The 20,636-nt window shown below is 48.1% G+C and overlaps 1 protein-coding gene across 1 annotated transcript in view; it reads left to right on the top strand.

Annotated features, from left to right (window-relative positions):
• Positions 1-6,486: 6,486 nt before the first annotated feature.
• The window catches only part of IL1RAPL1 (interleukin 1 receptor accessory protein like 1), a 2,344,491-nt gene continuing 2,330,341 nt past the window's right edge, over positions 6,487-20,636 (top strand). Inside the window, exon 1 of the mRNA XM_078656096.1 lies at positions 6,487-7,538. The gene's annotated coding sequence lies outside the window, so the exon portion shown is untranslated. The remainder of the gene's footprint in view (positions 7,539-20,636) is intronic.

Below are 20,636 nucleotides of genomic sequence, written 5' to 3' on the forward strand. Positions count from 1 at the left end.
GCCTAGAGCACCGCAAAAGAACAAACCCAGAAATAAAGAAAGAAAAAGAAAAAAGAGGGAGGGTGGGTGGGGCAAAACAACCTCCCTACACGCCTCCCGCCACGCAGTTGCTAATCCCCGCCTGACTTCCCCTTTTCAACCCTCTGCTAATCAGCCCCCCACCTGTTGATGTTCCTCGCGCGAACCTGCCCAGGGAGAGACCGGCTCGCGCCTGGCTCTCCCTGGGTCCCCCCTCGCGCAAGAAAACATTGTCCACACCTTCTTTTAGGAGCAAGAAAGGCCACTTTTATTTTAGGACAGGTGCATCATCAATATCATAAACATATTCATTATTTATTTATTATTTACATAATTCAACTCTACAGTGAGCCTACGAAACCTAAATCCCAAAACCCCGAACAAACTCCTGCCTACTAACCCTAGCCTACCCAACGCTACCCTTCAGGATGGCCAACCCGCTCCAGGCTGCCCACCCCCACTAACAAAAACCCGCCACCCAGGAAAACCTTTAGCGTTTTCCTGCCCCACCTAAAGGAAAGGAAGGAGCACACCACAACTGTACTTGAAGAACCTTGCTAATCAAGTCCCTGAGTTCAAGGAGGTAAAAAGAGAGGCCCAAAGCTGAGAGATGCACACCGTCCTCACAAAATAAATGATGTTCCGATACTTGTAAATGATAATGGGTCAAACTGTATATCCCCCAATGTTGACAAAAAAAGGCGCATTGTCCTGTTCACTTTCCGTCTAGCCTTTTCCAGGGCAGAATGGGTCCGTGCCCCACGCCAGTGCAAACGGGGCACAAACTCAGTCCATATGAGCATGGTGCTCTCCCATGTGGTTCGGATGATTTCCAGGTCCTGCTTCATTAATTTTAACAAGGTCAGCCCAGAGAGAGAAACCAAGTCATTCTCTCCCAAATGTAGCACCAGGAGATCCGGAGGGCCCCCCAAACACTGCGAAACCAAAGCAGCCAAGGCGGGAAAAAGCCCACCCCAGCGCATTCCCCCTGTTCCATGCCATGAGACTTCATGTGTCATACTGTTCAGGCCAAGTGATCTCCCACAAAGCTGGCTGGCAGCGGCTAAAGCTGCTCGTTTAATAAAAGAGTGCCCCAGTATCCACACCCTTCTTTTGCATCCGGCGACTGATAGCCAGGGACCTAGGAGAGAAAGAAATGTTAGACCAGCCAAAAATGCACTATTTCCTCACATACTTTTCACAACACTTGGAACGCCAACGACCAATGCGTCGGATCTGGGACCAGTCCCACCCCAGGCGGGCGGCCTCCGTCGCCGCACCAATTCCGAAGGAATGGGTACCAAACTGAACAGGGTCCTTCCCCAAACGCAACAAGACCTTACGTAATACAGCCAACAATTGAGATGCCACTATGGGACTACCATCCGCATGACAAAATATGGACCCCTGTAGAAAATGCGGAGAGGACACAAACCCTTCCCATTCCCCAACCGGGCAACATGCAGAGACCCCACTCCTACCAAGGAACACCCACTTACCCCTCCCCATCTGGTCGGTTTTGGATGCCCGCAGCCAAAGTCGCACTCTGTCACTTTCCAACACCACCTCACCGCTGGTCATGCCTACCCTGCCCCGCAACCCCAGCAACTCTGATGCCCGAAATGCCCCAAAGAACAACCACACAAAACACAAACGAAATTTGGCACACTCAAAAGCATCATGACAACACACCTCCAGTTCCGGCAACATCAACTGGAGCAATTCAAACGTCACGGGCTGCCGGAGCTGCTGACCCCCAGCCCGGAGCCTGGCCAAACCTTTCAACAATTTACGAACCAACACCCCCCCAACCGGATCCCTCCCCCACCAAAGCTGTCCATAAAAAGAAACCCCAGCCAATTTACCCGAAATGGTAGTGGGCGCCAGGCCTTTGTCCGCCAGATGTAAAACAAACTGCAAGATGCATTGTTCATCAGACCAACCAGCCCTGAACGGCCCCATCGAAACCTTGCAAAACTGCAGAAACTCAGACCAGGCTTTCACATAACCCCGCCTGGTGGATTCAGCCACAGAATTTTCCACCAAGTGGTGAACCCTCAATCCCCCAGGTCCCATACGTACTGTGGGATCGGTGTTGGTGCCAGGTCCGCCCCAGGAGCTAACTTGCGGAACTCGGACCACTGAAAGCGAGACAAAGAGTCAGCGATGCAATTAGAAGTACCAGGAACATGCCGCGCTTTAAAGACAATATTCAGTTGCAGACACCGCAGCATGAATGCGCGCAGGAGCCGCAAAACCCGCAAATCGCGAGCCTTTTGGTGATTGACAAGGTGTACTACAGCCAAATTGTCCACGTGAAACAAGACGGAACGATTCTGAAACTCATCCCCCCATAGGTGCAAAGCAACCAGCAGCGGGAAGAGCTCCAGAAACGCAATGCTGCGACCCTGATCCTTCCAGTGCGCCGGCCAGCCGGCCGCGCACCATCGACCTTCCCAAAATATTCCGAATCCGTGAGCCCCTGACGCATCAGTGAACAACTGTACTTGCCACACCATGTCCTCATCCGCAAAAAACAAGGACACGCCATTAAAGTCTTGCAGAAAACGAAGCCAGACAGTCAAATCGGCACGCACAGCGGTGGTAATGCGCACCCTATGATGGGGAAGGCTTGCTCCGGACATGGACAGACCCAGACGTCTGCAGAACGTCCTGCCCGCCCGAACAACCCGGCAAGCAAAATTGAGATAACCCAACAACTTCTGAACAGTTTTCAAAACCACTGTCCGCTCCCCCAACACCAGATGTATGAAAGCAGACATTTCCTTCACTTTAGCCACAGGCAGTCTCGCCACCATAGACAGAGTATCAATTTCGATCCCCAAAAAAGTCAGGGACGTACAGGGACCCTCTGTCTTGTCCGGCGCCAAGGGGACACCCAATTCCTCCGCTAGAGCCTGAAAGATGTTCAAAGCCGACTGACACTGCCCAGAGCAACCCTCCCCAATGAAAAGAAAATCATCAAGGTAATGACAGACCAACGCGTGGCCACTGACAAAAGTGAATCGCCACTGCAGGAAGGTACTGAAGGTTTCAAACAGGGAGCATGACACTGAACAGCCCATGGGCAACACCCGATCCACGTAGAAACTACCATCAAAATGCATTCCTAACAGACTGAAATCCCAAGGATGAATGGGCAATAGCCGGAAAGCCGACTGAATGTCGCTCTTCGCCAGCAAAGCCCCAACACCAGCCGTGCGCACGAGCCGTAAGGCATCGTCCACCGAAGCATAAGTGACAGTTGAGTCAGCTGGATCAATAAAGTCATTGATTGAGGAACCCTCGGGCCAGGACAGGTGATGAATAAGACGAAACTCCCCTTCCGCCTTCTTGGGCACCACGCCCAGGGGTGATACAATCAAGTCAGGCAGGGGACAATGCACAAAAGGACCAGCAATCCTACCAGCCGCAAGCTCTGCATCCAGTTTCTTCCGCACCACATGTGGACTCTCCTTCGCAGACTTCAAATTATCCGACCACCTGCCCACCCTGGGTCCCTGATACCCAATCCGAAACCCAATTTTGAAGCCCCAAGACAAAATCTTAGCTGCCTCAAAATCCGGATAATCCACCAGCCAGAGGTCGAGAACCTCCTGCCTAATAGGAGCAGGGGCCCTTGTAAACAGACTGATGGTGCTGCCCCCTGCCCCCAGAACCCCGTCCCTGATCACCCCATCTCTGGCCGGGAAAACACTGGGTGAGGGCGTGCTTCCCTCCACACTGTGAACACTCATGTTTATACCTGCAAGCGGGTCTGTTACAGGAACCTCTGTTAAAATGCCAGCAAGTGCCAGAAGCGGCTGATTGACCTCTGCCCCAAACCCCCGCCCCAGACTGAGCGGGGCGAGCTGAAAAGGGGCCGATAAAACACAGGTTGCCCGCTAGCTGTGTGGGTCGTAGCAGGAGGGTTTGCCGATGCCATCCATTGCAACCATAACTCAGAGTCAACCGCACCCCACGAACGCTCAGGAAAAGCGGCCATGCGCGCCCTAAATTCGTCATCGTAGGACAACCAAGCAAAGCCTCCAAAATAACTGTGAGCCTTGCGGATGACATCTGCATATTTAAACATGTCTATCGCTTTCTCAGGATGACGTTGACAATAAACGCTGGCATAAATGAGAAAGGCCGAAGTCCAATTCTCTATGGACTTCGGAACGCGAGGCCTCCGAGCCAATTCTAATTCCTCCTCTTTCGACCCTTCTTTTGCCTGGACATCCCTGTGGAGAAGACGAAAAACATCTACAAAAGCCCCAGACCAGATCAGATTCTTTGTTTTTTCAGATAAATGGGACCCCAAGGGCATCCCCACCCCAGAATAAGGCAACTTTTTCGGTAGGATACTATCCTCCGTTACCCGAGTGGCATCCACCCCGCCATCCCCCGATATAGAAACTTCTTTTGCAACTTGCACAGTAGAAACATTTGAAATTACGGGCCGCTCAAGCCTCGGTGCCAGAGCGACTCGCTCAACCACAACCCCATCACCCGTACCACAGGATCTTGTACTCTTAACCGGGAGACTCTCCCTAGGTTGCACATTTGAAATTACGGGCCGCTCAAGCCTCGGTGCCAGAGCGACTCGCTCAACCACAACCCCATCACCCATACCAACAGATCTTGTACACTTAACCGGGAGACTCTCCCTAGGTTGCCACACTGACCACCACCCATCCTTACCTCTTGGTAACTGCTCCGACTGCTGGGCGACGGCCCCACGATCCCGCTGAAGGTCCAGACCACACTGCCCCTCGTACACCTGCAGGGTCCGCTCTAGACTCCTGCAAAACACGAGAAACAGTGGGTTGCCCCAACCCACCCCCCTGGGCCCGTGCTGCCAAAAGCCCAACATCTTTGTCCCTCAATTCCCCCTCTTCCAACTCATCATCATGAAAACTCCCACCGAAAGCTGCATCAGAAAATTCAACTTGATTACTTCCACTGGGCATAGCCCCATCACCAATACCCCCATCATAAAACTGCCAATCAATGGTCTGAAAGCTTTGTGGACAGAAAACTGTAGAAGAGGTATCCGCTCCAGATAGCCCCCCTGAAAGCCCACCACTGGAAACAGCCGTGGGGACAGTTCCCGGGCCCGTAGAAACTGCCAACAGCCGCCCAGCCGAAGGCGCAGATTGAAAACTGCTGCCGCTCAAGCCAGACGATGAAGGGTGCGCGACAACATGGTCCCTGAAAGCTGAACCGCAATTTTCCCCCAAGGGACGGCCCACCGACGCCAGACCATGGACACCTCCCGACCCAGTCGATTGACCCCCCAAGTGGCCACTTGGCCGCCCCCTGGGGACCGGGAACAAGGCTTGCCCCGGGTACTGGGGCGCCCCCTCGTTGAACAAACCCCTCATACCAGGAGCCGGGGGCGTGGGGATGGCAGCCCGAGGGCCAGGCAAACCGGCTGCCACAGCCGCAGTGGCCGGGGGGGGCAGCAATCTAGAGACAGTGCCCACTGGAACCACAGCAGGGGCAGGAGTGGGGACCACAGGAGGGGTTGGAGCCGGCAATGCAGCAGTGAGTGGCCCAGCACCGGCGTCACCCGTGTGCGGGGAGCCAACATCGCGGGGGGGGGCAGGGCCAGGCCCCAGCATGGCAGGAGAGAGCATAAAACACTGGCCATTAAGCCACAGGAGTGGGGAAACCCCCCCCGGAGAATTGGGCACCGTAACGGCAGGGACTACAGGCATACCGGCAGGGGGAGGGGTCGGCGCGTGCCCAAGGGAGTCCAGGCTCCGCCCCCGCTTTGGTTTAGGGCCCGCCTGCAGCCTCCCCGTCTTCCCCGAGACCAAGCCGCCTGAACGCGGAGCTTGACGGCCCGCAGAACGCCCCCGCCTCCCCCCGGGCGCCCCGCGGGAACCAGCACCAAGTAACTGGAATGCACATACCTGCTGGGGGGCGCCCGGGTCACCCGGCGGGGGCTCCACTGCAGCGACCGGCAAAACGAGCATGTGCCCGTCCGCAGGCGTGGCCGCCTCGCCGTCTTCCTCCTCCTCCGGGCCCGGGGTTAAACAAGCGTCCACGGCCCTGGAAACGCCCTCGGAAGCCTTGCGAGGTGGGCGGGCCAGTCCGACCCACGCCTCCGCTGGGACACCCGGCCGCAGCAGGTCCTCGCGCCCGGCATCGCAGAGGAACCGCACGGCCCTCCTGACCTCCTCCACGTCCTCCATGTGGTCAGAGAAAACCCAGGTACGACAAATACACGCCGCAAAACAACCTCCCTACACGCCTCCCGCCACGCAGTTGCTAATCCCCGCCTGACTTCCCCTTTTCAACCCTCTGCTAATCAGCCCCCCACCTGTTGATGTTCCTCGCGCGAACCTGCCCAGGGAGAGACCGGCTCGCGCCTGGCTCTCCCTGGGTCCCCCCTTTCAAATTTCAGAGGAAAGGCGGATACAATACAGCAAATAAATGAAAAATGATAGACGTGTCCATTGAAAGGCAAAACATTTGCCTTCGTCGGCGTTAGAAACACAATTTTACTTAAGACTCCACACGTTTGCATGTAAAATATGAAGTTATCTATTATCCTACTTAAAATAAAAGAAAGGGTACAGGAAAATACACCCACCCATCTGTTTTAAAGCTAAAATATTGTTCAAGCAGTTGTCCTGCAGACGGCTAATACGGACATATCCAATGGGTGGCAGTAACGAGCGGTGTCTTTTTTTACGACTTGAAGTAAACAAGAAAACATACTTTCAATCAAATGTGTCGATTTTAAAGAAATACTGGTATCATTTATGCTTTGCAGTTTCTTTCCGACTTGTCCTCCTCGCTTTCTTTCTTGAGGATTTTTCAAGTGAAAAGTGGCGATTAATCAAGATCTCTTATTTGCTGTGCACTTGTCATTTTCAGTGGAGATTAGCATTATTCAAGGCATTTTTTACGATTTGGTCGACGGAAGGGCTAGGACCCAGGAGAGACATCCTTTAAATTCGCATAGGCTCCTATGATTCCAGCAGCACTGTCGAAGGATCTCCCCAGCGCATCGACTACTGCAGGCAGGATTCTTGCAAAATGCACAGATAATTCGATTTTTCGTGCTGTAGCTTCCATAGTCTGGGGGGTATTTTTTCACGCAGAGCTGGATTTTTTAAAATTATTTTTAACCAAGCTGCATGAAAGAAGGAGGCGTGGAATCCTGTTTCCCTTTTGTATCACTCGCCTACCGATCGACCTCATCATGTTTTGAGCTCTACGTTCTACATCATTTTAGAGTTTTGTTTTTTTGCTTGCATCTGTAATACGTTTTCTTTGGATCGAACTCGGCCATATGAGAAGTAATGTGAGCTCGTTGTTTGGTAAATCGTGTACCCTTGGGATGTTTTGCATACATGGTGAATGTCTGTTTAGAAGCCGTTATTTGCCAGCGGAAAAACACAGGCTCAGTTAAACGCGAAAGTGCTGAACAGGCATTTTGTGATGACTGGTTACTGCTTTATCGTCTGATGTCAAGATTTCACGACTTTGGAAGATTTCTGTAGGTAAGATATTTTCTTTCTATAATCTAAACCATTAATAAACTCATTAAGAATTGTATTGAAATTGCTGCACGTTATTTTCCCATTGTCTCTCTCTCTGTGGAATGAGACTGTTTTTTGCTGCTGAGGAAAAAAGACTGCATTCAGTTGGTATTTCGATAGCGTGCTTCATGTGACGCATCGAGCAATCATGCTTTTAGAAGGCACTGCGTTACTCCAAAAAGGACAAATATATAGGGGATGACACAGCCTGGTCTCGCATGAGGAACGTAAACATAGTATTACAAGTTTAAGCTCGGAGAGAGAGAAGAATCTGAAGCCCTGAAATATATATGTTGGTTAGAATCAAGCCAGGTTTTTTCATTGATGTGGAAATAATGGATATGTTTCTCGAGGCAGCTGCTACGAAGTCTGGAAAACGAGAACATGCCTAAACGTATCTGATCCCGTGTTACAAAAGATGTTGTTCCCCGTAGATGTAAGGTGTAATTTAATTACACGAATACGTTATATGTAATGTGTGAAATATATATGTATATATAAATATGCAATATATTTGAAATGGAATGTTATAACTCACTGCACATCATCTCTTGGACTGCGGTTGGCACACCACATTACTGCAATTTAGCCCATTGACAAGTAGTCAAATTGCTTGAACGTACTGCATTTTCTATTCAACGCTTTTTCATTCATTCCGTGCATCCCCTTACTCCCTCCACCCTTCTCACAAACCTTTTGCAATTACAGCATTCTGAATTTAAACTCAAACTCGGCCTTCCTAGCCTGGTCATCCAAGCCGAGATTTTTGGATAATCGGTGTCTGGTCATTTGGGAGTAGCAAGGCAGTAGCCTCATGTTGTACTTATCGTCAAAGTACTTGCTGTAATGTAACACCCTTAAGTGTTAGGTGAAAGTGTTTTATTTTTTTTCAAGCTAGTTAAATCATTTTGGAATGTAATTCTTCTCAAACAAGTTTGAAGGCTAGGAGGGGGGATGATTTACGTTTCAATATGGAACGCTTCTAGGTGCCTCATATGATGACAGCAACTTTGGGTTACAGACAATATCAGTCTCCAGCCTGAAAAGTCTTTGGGCATGACTGTGCAACCAAATTTACTCTGTCCATCAAAAATGTTTGGACAAGTCTGCTTTAAATGAAACAGGTGTGTATAACAAGCTTAAATTCTACGGCCTCTAACCATATAAACTAAATTGATACCTCAATATACATCAGTGTACCCTGTCCATTTGCTTTTCCCCACAACTAAGTAACAACCTAACCGCATACCCACATCAGCAGCATCTAACTTCACTAATGCCCTGCATAACATATGTTAATCAACATCGTAACAGTCTAAGCCTTAAACTCAACCTCATTTTGATCCTGAAATATCTTGTAAACTCGTCACTATTTTCAACACCTGCCCATTAGTGCTTCTTAGGTATTAACAGGGCTTGAGTCTGGGATTCACGCAGGTACACGGCGTCCCCCCACTCTTTTCATAGGGTGGACGCTGTCCCCCCTGCCAAGAAGCTGGACCCCACGGAAATATGCTGAACGTGCCCCGGTGTAATTTTCAGACACCGGGACACGTTCCACACGTGACGTCATGAGGTCATTTGCATATTGTCAGTCCCCCACTTCTTTTCATAGGACTTGTACCCTGGGTATTAACCATACAACACACCTAATTACTTCTGTAAAAACTCCTCAACAACCTAGCTTTGACCACAAAGCTCTACTTTATGAGGGGGGGAGGGCAGGGCTAAAAACTTCCACCCCGCAGCTACTGTGTCACCTTTCAAAGAAATGAAACCGTAACTCCATACCGTTCTCCTCTGATCCAGCGAGACACCAACCTGCGGACAAGTATCACTAAATTACACATATTCGGGCATATAATCCACACTCACTTACAATATCCAGTCTATGAAACCTCGCTGGAGATCAATTTTAGGGCTTTTCTATATGTCCGAGCTGTCTAACAGTTTGAGCCTATTTAATTACTAAGCCCTTATACATGGATCTATTTTAGTTGATTAGTGTAGATGATTTGTCACAAAGGAATCCACCTGTTTCATTCATTAAATGACCACAGACTCAGTTTAGATTTGACATTTTATCTGAAATATTTAGTGAATGAAATTACAAATCACAGTGTCAACTCAGTCATTCTGAAAAGGTGAGATTTGTTTTCTAAATTAAACTATAAAAACGTACTTGTAAAGGAGTTAGCAGTCCAGTAGCTGGGGTGGGCGGAGCTAGGTGGGCAGAGGGGAAGAGGTGGGGACAGGACAGGAAAGGGTTAGTCAGAGTAGGGACGGGGAACTGAGTAGACGTGTAATAAAGAGCTGAGCATACCTGAACCAGTGTCCGTGCATGATTATCGTGAGATGCGACAACTGGCGACGAGGGTGGGATCCAGCAGCAAACCCACCAGAACGAGCCCCGTCCCGCAGCGTCGAGCGTTCCGAGCTCCGCTGCGACAGTGATCCTGCGGCGCCAAAAGAGAAGCCCCCAGGAGTGACCCGACGACCCTCGAAGGCGGAGAAACGCCGAGGAAAGAAGAAAGAGCGCCGAGTGAGAGCGCCAGAGAAAGGGAGCCGGTCGCGCTGGACGCGCGAGATCCATGGGCGCGAAGACCCGACAGAACTGTAAGTGAAAGTCGGGAGCCCACTCCGACGTTGCCCCTCACTCTCCCAAGGCACCGCACCGGCGAGAGAAGCGCCACACAAGTGAGCGGCGGAGCGCCCCAGCCAGCCCTGACACCGTTGTCATCTGTGAGTCCTGCAGCCCTGGGTGCGTGTGTCTGGAGCGAGGGAGAGAACCTCGTGTACTGCAGAGGGGGCGGCCATCTTAAGGTCAGGCAACGTGGAAGACAGACCTCACGTGAATGGGTGGCGGCCATCTTTGAGTCAGGCAAGAACCAAAGACAAGTACTTATAGTGAAATTTTCCGGCTGTGACAGAGAACCCGGCGGATCCAAAGAAGCCTACACTGGCAGCAAGAAACGAACAAGTATTGATAGCTACAAGAGAATAACCCTTGAAAACGCACGCCAGTCACTGAAGCAAGAATCGGACACAGGCACTAAAAAACTCGCCGCCAGGATGTCTAACCCTCCCGCGCAAAAGGAAGTCAAGGGAGGCACACACCTGCGAGCCCCTGAGCCACTGTCAGTCACAACAGGTAGCAGCATGGGCCTAAAATGGCAAGAATGGCTAGAGGACTTTGAGGACTACATTGAAGGGTCCAAAATAGAACCAGACAAAGACAAGATAATAGCCCTTCGCAATCTAGGAGGGCGTTAGATAAGCAAGATCGTACGAGAGATCCCAGCTGTGGACGGTGACACCTATGCTAAAGTGAGAGACGTCCTGAATAACCGCTTTCTACATAAAAGAAACGTCGACTACGAGCGACACAAATTCCACCAGCAACGCCAAGGAAAAGAGGAACCACTGAGCTCCTTCATACATCGACTACGACGGCAGTCCCAATATTGTGAGTTCACAAACTTCTCGCCTGATGCAGCCATCAAATCTCAAATAATCACTGTGTGTCACTCGGAATCGCTGAGACGGCGGTTGCTAAGAAAACCACAGGAACTAGCAGACATCGAAGAGAACTACCGGCTATACGACCAAGCGGAAGAAAATGCGGCAGAAATCGAAACCGGACCCAGCACCAGTCACGAACGCGCCAACCGTGTTACTGAACGACGGCATGGACGACAGGATCGGCGTGACAGCGGAAGACGTCACCCGCGAGATAGGTCACGGCGCTCCAGATTCTCGCCCAGGTGTCGCCCGGACTACAAGAGGAAAGACTCTGAGAGGAGGGATCGACGACCCGAACGCACGAGGCGATGTTTCAGGTGCGGATACGACTACCCTCACATCGACTCCTGCCCTGCCATGGGCCAACGATGCAGAAAATGTGGGCGGTCCAACCACTTTGAAGCCATGTGTGGGGACTACCACAAAGAAAGACGCAGCGATAATGACAGACGCGATGGGCCGCAGCGACCCTCAAGATCGGAGGCCAGTCGTCATCACATCAGAGCGGTTCAGGAAGAGCCCCCTAGATCTCCCGCGTCTTCACACTCCAGCCACGACTCTCGACGCTCCAGATGGGATCGTCGTTCTCCGTCAAGGGAATCAAGATCGTCCTCGTCCAGGCGGTCATCATACACCGTTGAATACGTCAACTTTGCTGACAACGATCAGTTTAAACGTTATCCACGTCTCGACATCAAAGTGGGCAACCACGCTGCCAAGTTTGTGATGGACAGTGGAGCGTCGCTCAACTACGTATCAGTTGCAGAACATGACCGCATGGACCCTAAACCACGTTTGCGTTTCGCGCCTGTCCGTGTCTACACCTGAATGGCGAAGAAACCACTCCAATGTTTAGGCAAGTTTGACACCACCCTTACGTATGGTGACGTCTCCATCCCAGCAGTCATCCACGTCATTAAAGGGCCTGAAGCCGACTGTCTGTTGAGCCTTCCCACCGCTGAACGCCTTCGGTTGGTGCACATCCTCTTCAACGTCAATGACAGCTCGGACTGCGCTGAGAAATTCCCGTCACTGTTCCAAGGATTGGGAAAATTGAAAGGCCGGCAAATCCATCTGCACATCAACGAGCAAATCAAACCGGTGGCTCAACACCCGCGACGGGTGCCATTTCACTTGCAATCTGCGGTTGAGAGTGAACTGCAGGAACTTTTGGACGCTGACATCATTGAACGCACTGAGGGCCCCACTCCCTGGGTGTCCCCGGTGGTTATCGTCCCCAAGAAAGGGACCCACAACAAGGTCCGTCTCTGTGTAGACATGCGCCTACCGAACACGGCCATTGAACGGGAGAGACACCCCGGCCCACTCCTGAGCGACATGATCACAGCGCTCAACGGGGCAACAGTATTTTCTAAACTGGACCTGAACAAGGGCTACCATCAGCTCGAACTAGATGACAGTTCTCGTTCCATCACGACATTTGCCACACACCTTGGTCTATTCCGTTACAAACGGCTCAGCTTTGGCGTTTCATCAGCCGCTGAAATCTTCCAGGAGGCCATACGACTCGTCATCCACCACGTACCAAACGCCATTAATTACAGTGATGATATCTTGGTCTACGGATCGGACGCGAGAGAGCATGACACCGCTCTTGATCGTGTCTGCCACGCCCTGATGGAAGCCGGTCTGACCCTCAACAGGGAAAAATGTGAATTTCATCAGTCGACCCTGAAATTCTTTGGACACATCTTCTCGGCTAGTGGCATGAAACCGGACCCGGACAAGATCGCCACGCTCAATAACACCAAGAGTCCGGCTGACGTCAACGACCTACGTTCCTTCCTCGGAATGGCGAGTTACTGCGCCCGCTACATTCGTGATTACGCCACTGTAAGTCATCCACTGAGGCTCCTCACGAAAGCTGGCACGAAATTCATATGGACCCCGGAGTGTGAACGTGCTTTCAAGAACATCAAACGCGCTGTGGAATCGGCTGAGTGCCTCTCCTATTTCAACCCCAAGAGGAAAACAGAAATCACTGTGGACGCAAGCCCCGTGGGCTTAGGAGCCATCTTGGCACAGTACGACAATGAGTCGGATCAGAGGAGAATCATCGCCTATGCCAGTCGGAGCCTCACCGACCCTGAGAAACGGTACTCCCAACCACAGAAAGAGAGCCTGGCTGTTGTGTGGGCGTGCGAACATTTCCACATCTTCATATACGGGAAACACTTCACACTCATAACCGATCACCAGGCACTTATCACGATCTATGGGAATCCCAAGTGCAAGATGCCCCCCAGGATCGAAAGATGGGGCTTACGGCTGCAAGAGTACACGTTCTCAATCATCCACAAACCGGGGAAGGCTGACAATCCAGCTGACTATATGTCCCGCCACCCCCGAGACTCCTCAGAGACTGCACCCTCCATCGCGGAAGAATACATTCACTTTGTGACTAGTCATGCTCGTCCACCAGCCATCCCCATGCACGCTATTCGGGAAGCGACCAATCAAGACACCATCCTACAAACAGTAATGAAGCGTACACAAACCAACAGATGGAGATACCACCCGCAGGAGGAAGAGGAAGACCCCGCTGTCAAGAAAGAACTCCAAGCCTTCCGACATGTCTCTGACGAACTCTCTGTAACCGGTGACGACCTCCTCCTCAGAGATCACAGACTAGTCATCCCAGCGGCACTGAGGCAAGGAGTAATCGACCTGGCCCACGAAGGCCATCGAGGGGTCGTGTCCACCAAAAGAGCTCTGAGAGAACGTGTCTGGTTCCCAGCCCTCGACCAGATGGTTGAAGACACATTGAAAGACTGCCACCTCTGCCAACTGACCAGCCACAGTAATCCACCCGCACCTCTACAGATGACCCCATTGCCTGATGGGGTATGGCAAGAAGTTGCCATGGACTTTTATGGCCCCCTGCAATCAGGGAAGTACGTAGTCGTCATCATGGACGAATACTCCAGATTACAAAAGACAAATGATTCGAGCACAGCTAAAAGTTAATCAAAAATGTTCACACGCTTCCTGTGCTCCGGGTTCACCCTCCACTCAAGGGTGTGATGAATACTTAACAAAATATACAAGTTCTATAATCAACTCGTGTACCTGGGCACCAGTATGTGTTGCATCCGCAACCGTTTTTCAATAAAGTTTTTAAACAACAATATATTTATGTTGAGTCGTTTCTTTATTCTTTGTTCATAAGTTATCCAGATATCATAATGTTACTTCACAAGTAATATCTTCATGAATACTTTTCTGTAATTTGTGCACATTTTAATCGCCAAATACATGGCCTTCAATGGCCTCCCAATGCATTTCGGCGCGGCCTTGCGCCTTTATCAAGGGATCTGTAAGTTTTAAACAATAATCATTACCAACAGTCTATCGCAGTACACAAAACTATTTGCACTAACCTAGTGCCCTACAATTAATACACCATATCATCATGCACAGTTGTTTTAAACAAAAAAAAAAAAGTTGTAACGTGTTACATACATTGCTGTTGGGCCTCGTTTTTAAATGTCATATACTCGTTAACGCTCTTGACACCTATCTAAACATAGTCTACCATTCTGCACAATGCTTCTTCTAAACCAAGTACATTTGTAAATAACTAATTTAGTTTCATAGTACCGAGTTGCGCGATGGCGCTTAGATGCTAGCTTCCGTGTTACGCTGTTAAGCTTTACACATTTGAATGACCACGTCCCTAAATTTTGACAGCATGTTTGTTCAAATAAATGAGTCGACAAAACTCGCTCTCATAACATAGACATCATGCGCGCTTGTTAACATGCTATTCTTAAAAGTACAGCGGTATGCGCTACCCAGTTTACTAAAGCGTTCACGCTTACCTGTTTAAAGCTAACGGCCGTTCCCAACCGCGTGTGAGGTTCAGCTTGTTACTGCGGTGAATGGCGACGGAAGTTAAATAAAATAAGGGGAGGAGTGACATCTCCTCATTTAGCGCTAAGCATGTTGGACTTTGTAGGCTATAGCCTCCTTCTACTACGAGTTAAATTATGCCAAAAGGTTCTCATGCAATGTATCTAAGTAACATATTACACCATAAACATCAGAGCACCCATGCATAGAGTCATTGCAAAATTCAAATACATATTTTACAGGTAACATTGAAACTCTACCCTTTCATTAAGCCCCAACGGCTTAAGGGTCCGGAGACGGTATATCCAATGATTTTCTCTTTTGAGAAGCTGAACTTTGTTGTTTATTCCATCATGTTTCTCCACATTTTCTAAGATACAGGCTTTCAAATCACTGAGGTCATGACCTGCTTCCATGAAATGTACAGCAACTGTTGATTTCAATTGTTTTGTTCGAATGTTACTCTTATGCTCATTTAAACGAGTCTTCAATTTGCGCTCTGTATGGCCAACGTAATGCAGTTTGCATGGACAAGTTAAAACATAAATAACATTTGTGGAGTCACATGTACCATTTACTCGAAGATTAATGTTGATTATAAATTCTGGGGTAAATAACTGGTTTCCCTTCTTGATATTCGCACAATTGCTGCAATTCAAACATGGTAATGTGCCTTTCCAAATCTTATATGGATCTGTTTTTACTTGGGGTCTCGATAGACGTACAAGCCTTGTATACGTCAATACCTCATTTGTCAGGCATTGAGGCAGTAGAAAAAGTGTTATTACATAGCCAGTATGAAGATGACATGAGAGTCTTTTTGATGGAGCTTCTAGAATTTACACTCATGCACAGCTACTTTAAGCATGGTGATCAATGGTATATCCAGAAGAGTGGTACAGCCATGGGAAATTCGGCAGCGCCAACGTATGCCAACATCTTCATGAGGATTTTCGAGGATACAAATATTTTGAGTCAAAACATCTGGAAAGAGCATATTATGTTCGCTTCATCGACGATATTTTTATCGTCTGGGAAGGTGCTAATGAAATTTTGCAATCAGAAATCCTCAAACTGAATCTGATAGATGAACGCATTAAGTTTACCTGGGACATTCAGGACAAAAGTATCAACTTTCTAGATGTCAATATAACCCGAGGAGAATCAAGTTTTGATACGACCCTCTACAGGAAAAAGACAGACCGCAACAACCTATTAAACTTTGGCAGCTTTCATCCCCCATCACTTAAAAAACATTTACCCCTTTCACAACTTATGAGGGTGAAAAGAGTCGTCTCAGACCAACAGAAGGCAGATATTCAAATTACAGAAATGTGTACACGGTTTGAGAAAAGAGGCTATCCCCAAACCATTCTGAAAGAAGCAACCGACAAAGTCAAGGTACTAACAAGGGAGGCTCTGCTGAGCAGTAAACCTGACTCCAAGAAGCAGCGGATGACATGTGTCAGTAAATTTTCCACAGCAAGTACAGTTTTCAAAAACATCATTAAAAAACATTGGAATATCCTGCGCTCAGAACCAGACTTCAAGGGAGCTTTTGAACTAAATCCTTTGTTTGCGCACACACGCTCCAAAAACATTGGTCAACTGTTGAGACCCCAAGTAAAAACAGATCCATATAAGATTTGGAAAGGCACATTACCATGTTTGAATTGCAGCAATTGTGCGAATATCAAGAAGGGAAACCAGTTATTTACCCCAGAATTTATAATCAACATTAATCTTCGAGTAAATGGTACATGTGACTCCACAAATGTTATTTATGTTTTAACTTGTCCATGCAAACTGCATTACGTTGGCCATACAGAGCGCAAATTGAAGACTCGTTTAAATGAGCATAAGAGTAACATTCGAACAAAACAATTGAAATCAACAGTTGCTGTACATTTCATGGAAGCAGGTCATGACCTCAGTGATTTGAAAGCCTGTATCTTAGAAAATGTGGAGAAACATGATGGAATAAACAACAAAGTTCAGCTTCTCAAAAGAGAAAATCATTGGATATACCGTCTCCGGACCCTTAAGCCGTTGGGGCTTAATGAAAGGGTAGAGTTTCAATGTTACCTGTAAAATATGTATTTGAATTTTGCAATGACTCTATGCATGGGTGCTCTGATGTTTATGGTGTAATATGTTACTTAGATACATTGCATGAGAACCTTTTGGCATAATTTAACTCGTAGTAGAAGGAGGCTATAGCCTACAAAGTCCAACATGCTTAGCGCTAAATGAGGAGATGTCACTCCTCCCCTTATTTTATTTAACTTCCGTCGCCATTCACCGCAGTAACAAGCTGAACCTCACACGCGGTTGGGAACGGCCGTTAGCTTTAAACAGGTAAGCGTGAATGCTTTAGTAAACTGGGTAGCGCATACCGCTGTACTTTTAAGAATAGCATGTTAACAAGCGCGCATGATGTCTATGTTATGAGAGCGAGTTTTGTCGACTCATTTATTTGAACAAACATGCTGTCAAAATTTAGGGACGTGGTCATTCAAATGTGTAAAGCTTAACAGCGTAACACGGAAGCTAGCATCTAAGCGCCATCGCGCAACTCGGTACTATGAAACTAAATTAGTTATTTACAAATGTGCTTGGTTTAGAAGAAGCATTGTGCAGAATGGTAGACTATGTTTAGATAGGTGTCAAGAGCGTTAACGAGTATATGACATTTAAAAACGAGGCCCAACAGCAATGTATGTAACACGTTACAACTTTTTTTTTTTTTGTTTAAAACAACTGTGCATGATGATATGGTGTATTAATTGTAGGGCACTAGGTTAGTGCAAATAGTTTTGTGTACTGCGATAGACTGTTGGTAATGATTATTGTTTAAAACTTACAGATCCCTTGATAAAGGCGCAAGGCCGCGCCGAAATGCATTGGGAGGCCATTGAAGGCCATGTATTTGGCGATTAAAATGTGCACAAATTACAGAAAAGTATTCATGAAGATATTACTTGTGAAGTAACATTATGATATCTGGATAACTTATGAACAAAGAATAAAGAAACGACTCAACATAAATATATTGTTGTTTAAAAACTTTATTGAAAAACGGTTGCGGATGCAACACATACTGGTGCCCAGGTACACGAGTTGATTATAGAACTTGTATATTTTGTTAAGAATACTCCAGATTCCCAGTGGCCCAGTTTATATCATCCACCAGTGCCGCCTGCACCCTCAAGGTACTTGAAGAAACTTTCGCGACATGGGGCGTCCCCAAGGTCATCAAGACGGACAACGGGCCCCCATTCAATAGTTATGAATTCAGCGACTTTGCGAAACACATGGACTTTCAACACCGCAAAGTCACACCACTCTGGCCCCAAGCCAACGGCACTGTGGAAAGATTCATGTCCACCATTAAGAGAACATTCCAGCAAGCCACGGCCGAGAAGAAAGATCTACAGTCAGCGCTGAACGAGGTCCTCAGTGCCTACAGAACCACTCCCCACTCCACAACGGGCCAATGCCCTGCGACCCTCATGCTCGGGAGGACAATGAGAAATCGGATCCCCACATGGGACGGAGCACTGAGGAAGCCTCTTTCGGATCAACAACACAGAGACATGGCCGCAACAGATCAGCGCCACAAAGACAAAATGAAAGAGTATGCGGATCACAAACGCAGAGCCCGGTCCCCCTCCCTGAGAGAAGGTGACAGAGTCCTTGTCAGACAGGAACAGCGCCAAAAGACTGATTGTCGTTTCAAGGATGAGCCTCTAACAATTACCCAACAAAAAGGCACTATGGTGACCGCGGAATCAGAGAACCGGCGAGTCACCCGCAACGCTTCTCATTTCAAGAAGTACTCTCCTGAAGACCATGAAAATATAACTGTGATCCCCACATCTGAAGGCCGAGACAATCCTGAATCTGTCGCACCCGACACCGGACATTCATCAGCAAAGGAACCCTCAACTGAAGGCGCCGTGTCCACACCAGCGAGACCCCGCCGTCACGTGCAGCCTCCCAAGAGACTGATCACAGAGATGGACTAATCTTTATTTTCACTTGTTGCTTTATTAAGAAAGGGGGAGATGTAAAGGAGTTAGCAGTCCAGTAGCTGGGGTGGGCGGAGCTAGGTGGGCAGAGGGGAAGAGGTGGGGACAGGACAGGAAAGGGTTAGTCAGAGTAGGGACGGGGAACTGAGTAGACGTGTAATAAAGAGCTGAGCATACCTGAACCAGTGTCCGTGCATGATTGTCGTGAGATGCGACAGTACTGACAAGTACTTCAGTAAAAAGAGGACAGAGAGAAAAGGCACATTGACAAAATATATAGATTGTATTTACCTAGGATGGTGCAAGATCAGACCCCTCTGGCCAAGTTTGGGCCCCTCAAATGAGATCAGATTACAGATTCCGGACAGGATTAGGACAGGTTACCTCTACTGGATTTAACGCCGGCGTCAAACCTCTCTCTGATGCTAGTTTCCTCCTCGATTCTTCCTCAAATTTCGTTCCTAATTTTACTGCCTCCTCAATTCTTCTGCAAATCTCGTTCCTAAATTTATCTATTAAAAGTTCTATGTCTGCTTTCCGGTATTTTGGTCAGCATTCGGACAGCATCTCTATCTCTCCGCATTCTGGCAGCGATCAGGCTACTTCCTCTAACTAACTACCCCAATTATTCCTTTTGATCGCATGTTCCACCCCCAAATGTTTCAACTTATGTGAATTCTGATTGGACAAGCCAATGGGATGATTGTCACACCATACTAAGTTTATTACTTTTCTTAAGAGCATTATCTTATGTTCCCCCCCATTTATTTGTTTCTCCCAAGCTTTATTTCCCATCCGTTTTCATATTAATTTTATAACCTTGTATAACATTTATTAATTTGTCCATTGAGTCTTAAGGATGTGCCGTCATCTCTCAGAAAATGGGGAAAAGGTTGTCCTTGATCGAGTTCCAAGACTTGCGAACATGTCTCCCGGTTTGTTTCCAATGCACCTGCGCGCCCGGACCACGTGGTTATTAGCCTCGTCTCTCATTTTAGGCCCAATTACGAACTAACAGAGAAGTCAAAAAGACAAGATGTTAGATTCAAATAAAATAGTTTCACTGTATACCACTTATCTCTACTCTAATCCCATTTATTACAAAAAAATCTTTATGCATTAGCACTTAGTACAAATCACAGTTTTAGTTTCAAGTGGCACAGATGCTTGCATGTGAGTTTTGAAATGGCCGTTGTTAGTGATAGTGCGCAGATGCAAAGCTTTCCCTCCAAGCGTTATGACATCATGCAGTTGATGGATGAGCATTTCATTTCCTGCGTTTTTAGCGGCCATTTTAGTTTCATTCAGGTTACTTGTTAGTATACAGATAGGCAAGCTTTCCCTTCTAAATTGTGTACGAATTTTGTGTAAATTAGTACTACAAACAATTATTAGTAATTTATCATGATTTTATGAGAGGATTCATCCAGCAAATTGCTTACATGCAAATCCTTGCTCCATCACCCCCCCCCTCTATTGGTGCCCATGCATTCCCTTGGACTGCACTACCCTCCTAAAGAGCACAGGGGCAGATCGCCGAGGTTTGGGGCAAGACTTGGCGATCCAAAAACTACTTTGACCATCAAAAGTGTGTGGGAAAGGCTGCTCTAATGAAGCAGATGTGCCTTACAAT

The sequence above is a fragment of the Lissotriton helveticus genome, chromosome 8, assembly GCF_964261635.1.
Source record: "Lissotriton helveticus chromosome 8, aLisHel1.1, whole genome shotgun sequence".
In the NCBI taxonomy this organism is placed as follows: domain Eukaryota; kingdom Metazoa; phylum Chordata; class Amphibia; order Caudata; family Salamandridae; genus Lissotriton; species Lissotriton helveticus.